General features: G+C 35.7%; 1 pseudogene; it reads left to right on the top strand.

The window, feature by feature from the left end:
- Positions 1–583: 583 nt before the first annotated feature.
- On the top strand, positions 584–4,348 carry LOC149212953 (polygalacturonate 4-alpha-galacturonosyltransferase-like; annotated as a pseudogene).
- The last annotated feature ends 534 nt before the right edge of the window (positions 4,349–4,882 follow it).

Below are 4,882 nucleotides of genomic sequence, written 5' to 3'. Positions count from 1 at the left end.
TTATCTATTTATCAGTGGGGTTCACAGGAACAGGTAGATGACTGGAGAAAGCAGAGTTTAACAGAGAGCATTGACTCTATCTTCCCAAAGGAGGCAAGTATAAGAAACCTGCTACATTTGGATATATTAAATTTGATTTCGCCCCCTATTGAGCAAAGAATTGAAAAAAAAAATTATTTACTAGGTAGGTGATTGATGTCATAATAGCTATCACAGAGGACTCCGGAACTCTAAACTTAAATATTGTTGGATGTAATGACTCATCTTCCTCATGGGTATTAGAAAAGCCCTCCGAGGTAAACCAAAGGGATATTACTAACTCTTAGGTATGATTGGTGAAGATTTTGGTTATTTTCTCTATTGAACATGTAAGGAATCCTATGTGATGATGATCTATGTAGTTGAGTAGGGTTGTATTAAGCAGGAAGTGAAAACTGACATTGGTAGGGGTGCTTCTCTATTTCTAACGATGTACATCAAGCAGAGGCAAACGACTTCTGGAGACAAGTCAAAAAAGTTACATTCGTAACAAGATGGTGTGATATTTAATGAAGAAGGAAAGGAAAACCCTGAGGGGGGTAAAATGAATGACGAGGTGCAGAAAAAAACTTCCAATGATGAAAAACTTCTTACGAGGTTTCAAGAGGATGACATAGGAAGTCAACATCGAGATCTCAAAGAGAATGATATTGATGGTAAGTTTTGATTTTCCCTGGTTAACTGATCTATGATGTTGGTATCCTATTGTAAGCTAATGTCTAGTCAATCTCCAAGGACAATGGTTATTGTAATGCAGACCATTTGCAGCTTGAAGAAAGTCCAACAAAAGTTTCACGGAGGTTAAAATTCTTTGTTGCACTAGATCGCTAATTTTTTTTCTCATGGAGAAGGGAATTGTTATATTATTTTCCAAAATCCTTTTTGAATGTTACTTCTCCACGAGAAAAATTTTGTATTTCTTAGATTTTAGTATAGTATGCTTTAATTTATAGTAATTTAATTCTTACAACAATTGAGACAAAAGAGGAGGGAGAAAAGGTCAATAGAGTTGATTCAATAAGATGAAGAAAAATGAGTTAAGCTTGAAAACGCAGCAATTAAACATTCCAAGGAGGTAGATTCTGTTGTCCTGGGAAAATACAGCATTTGGAGGCAGGAGAATGAGAACGAGAATTCTGACTCCACTATTAGATTGATGTGAGACAAACTAATCATGGCTAGGGTGTATTCAAGCATTTCCCGGGGTGGGAATAATCTTGATTTATACCATGAATTTATGCTTCGTATTAAAGAATGTCAGCATACGTTGGGTGAGGCTAATGTAGATTATGATGTACCTCAAAGGTAATAATTTTCGCATTGGCTGCTTCTAAATCAAGAGTAGTAAGTGCTTCCATTTGCATTTGGTGTTCATATCCTTTGTTTCATTTAAAGTTGCAGTCTGTGTGTCAATCTTTCTGCTTTTCATTCTCTCTTTCATGGCTGATAATTCATATGAAGATCAAGGCTATGGGTCATGTCCTATCCAAGGTTAGAAAACAATTTTATGATTGTGGGATAGTAACAAAGAAGTTGCAAGCGATGCTTCAGTCTACAGACGAGCAAGTAAGGACCTTGAAAAAGAAAAGTACATTTTAAGTCAGCTGGCAGCAAAGATAGTTCCCAAGGGCTTGCACTTTCCGTCCATGCGATTGACCATGGATTATTAGTTGCTTGCCCTTGAAAAGTGAAATTTTCTAAAAAGGACAAGTTGGAGGATCCAACTCTTTATCACTATGCATTATTTTCTAACAATGTATTGGCTGCATCTGTGGTTGTGAATTCAACTATCATGAATGCTAAGGTGAAGTGTTATGAATTTAAAATACTCTAAAGTTTGGAAGTCCAACAGTTTTGCTGCATTTTACATTTAATATTTGGATCTCATTGTAGGTGATTTACTTGTGTTTGCAGGAATCTCAGAAACATGTATTTCATCTCGTCATAGACAAGTTAAACGAAAATGTGGTTTTTACTTAATCCACCCAAGGAAATCTGTGATACATGTAGAAAACGTTGATGATTTTAAATGGCTGAATTCCTCCTATTGCCCTGTGCCTCGCCAACTTGAATCCGCAGCTATGAAAGAGTATTATTTCAAGGTAGATCACTCGGCTACACTCTCAGCACGTTCCTCCAATTTGAAATATATAAATCCAAAATATTTATCCATGCTAAATCATCTTCGTTTCTATCTTCCACAAGTTTATCCCAAAATGGAAAAGATCCTTTTCTTGGATGATGATATTGTGGTGCAAAAAGATTTGATGCCCTTGTGGTCAGTAGATCATCATGGAAAGGTTAATGGTTCAGTGGACACTTGTGGAGAAAGCTTTCACCGATTTGACAAATACCTTAATTTTTCCAATCCGCACATAGCTAGGCACTTTGACACTAATGCTTGTGGTTGGGCATATGGGATGAATGTATTTGATCTCAAAGAATGGAAGAAACAAAATATAACTGGAATATATCACAAGTGGCAGAACATGGTAAGTGTGTAGTGTGGTTTATTTATGTTAATTCCTGTGATTCTTACTTTAAAGTATTCGAAGTAAATCTGAAGTAATTAGCTAGAAAACTTAATGGGTTTTTCTTTGTTCAATTTCTAAGTTTTTCTTTTATTGTCTGTCAGAATGAGGATAGAGTGTTGTGGAAGCTTGGAACACTACCCCTTGGATTTTCACATTGGCTGGTTCTAAATCAAGAGTAGTAAGTGCTTCCATTTTCATTTGGTGTTCATATCCTTTGTTTCTTTTAAAGTTGTAGTCTTTGTGTCAATCTTTCTGCTTTTCATTCTATTTTTCATGACCGATAATTGATATGAACGTTTTAGTGCACCTGAGAAGATCAAGGCTATGGATCATGTCCTATCCAAGGCTATAGAACAATTTTATGGCTGTGCGAAAGTAACAAAGAAGTTGCAAGCCATGCTTCAGTCTACAGACGAGCAAGTAAGGACCTTGGAAAAGAAAAGTAAATTTTTAAGTCAGGTGGCAACAAAGTCTGTTCCCAAGGGCCTGCACTGTTTGTCCATGTGATTGAACATAGATTATTACTTTCTTCCTCTTCAAAAGCGATAATTTCCTAAAAAGTAGAAGTTGGAGGATATGACTCTTTATCAGTATGAATTATTTTCTGACAATGTATTGGCTTCATCTGTGGTTGTGAATTCAACTGTCATGAATGCTAAGGTGAAGTGTTATTAATCTAAATTACTCTAAAGTTTGGAAGTCCAACAGTTTTGCTACATTTTACATTTAATATTTGGATCTCATTGTAGGTGATTTACATGTGTTTGTAGGAATTTGAGAAACATGTATTTCATCTCATCACAAACAAGTTAAATTTTGGGGCCATGAAAATGTGGTTTTTACTTAATCTCCCAAGGAAAGCTGCGATACATGTAGAAACTGTAGATGATTTTTAATGGCTCAATTCCTCCTATTTCCCTGTCCTTTGTCAACTTGAATCCGCAGCTATGAAAGAGTATTATTTCAAGGCAGATCACTTGACTACACTCTCAGCACGTTCCTCCAATTTGAAATATATAAATCCAAAATATTTATCCATGCTAAATCATCTTTGTTTCTATCTTCCACAAGTTTATCCCAAAATGGATAAGATCCTTTTCTTGGATGATGATATTGTGGTGCAGAAAGATTTGACGCCCTTGTGGTCAGTAGATCTTCATGGAAAGGTTAATGTTTCAGTGGAAACTCGTGGAGAAAGCTTTCACCGGTTTGGCAAATACCTTAATTTTTCTAATCCACACATAGCCAAGCACTTTGATCCTAATGCTTGTGGTTGGGCATATGGGATGAATGTATTTGATCTCAAAGAATGGGAGAAACAAGATATAACTGTAATATATCACAGGTGGCAGAACATGGTAAGTGTGTAGTGTGGTTTATTTATGTTAATTCATGTGATGCTTACTTTAAAGTATTTGAAGTAAATCTGAAGTAATTAGCTAGAAAACTTAATGGGTATTTCTTTGTTTGATTTCTAAGTTTTTCTTTTATTGTATGTCAAAATGAGGATAGAGTGTTGTGGAAGCTTGGAACACTACCCCTTGGATTGAACGTTTTATGGCTTGACCCATCCTTTGGACAAGTCTTGGCATGTGCTGGGTTTAGGATATAATCATAGTGTGGACTACTGAGAGATTGAGAATGCAGTTGTTGTTCATTACAATGGGAACATGAAACCTTGGTTAGAGTTGGAAATGATGAAGTGCAGGCCTTACTAGACAAAATATATAAAATATGATCATCCTTTCTTACAACAGTGCCATATAAATGAATAGTTGTGACCTCAATATTCATACTACAATAGATTGTCAAATGTAAAGTGTAAAGGCCCTTGATTCTGGTTGATAATTCATTCTAATTCATTTGTTTTTGGAGTTCCACAGAAGGTTTCTAGTTTATGGCTTAATGAGTCAGGTTTTTTGAGGTGCAGTGGCCTAGCCAAGTTTAACATTTAAAAATTTTATGTCCTCATTGTATTCCTTCATAGTTGGAAGTAAACTCCTATATACGTATTCTTTTCCTTGTTAGTTAGTATTTCTCTTTCATCATGTAATTACACAAATTGTTCTTCCAAGAACACAAAGAAGTATGAGACACAAAGATTTAGGCTTTCAAGGCAAGGCAAAACCTCTCAATAGGGGAAAACCCAACAATCCTCCTCTTATTGAATTTATTCAAAATGAGATATCCAACACAAGACCAAAGAGTCCCTCCAAGTCAGCCCTCCTCTTTATGTCAAGGTCAATAGTTGAGTCTCTGCCTAGTCAAAGTTAGAAGCAGCTTTTGAATTTCTTTCCTTATTTTAGGTT

This window comes from Pinus tabuliformis, chromosome 1_1 (assembly GCF_031772625.1).
Source record: "Pinus tabuliformis cultivar Carrire ecotype Pingquan chromosome 1_1, CPIR1, whole genome shotgun sequence".
Classification (NCBI taxonomy): Eukaryota; Viridiplantae; Streptophyta; class Pinopsida; order Pinales; family Pinaceae; genus Pinus; species Pinus tabuliformis.
Note: the sequence above shows the minus strand (reverse complement) of the source record. Positions and strands in the feature narration are given on the sequence as shown.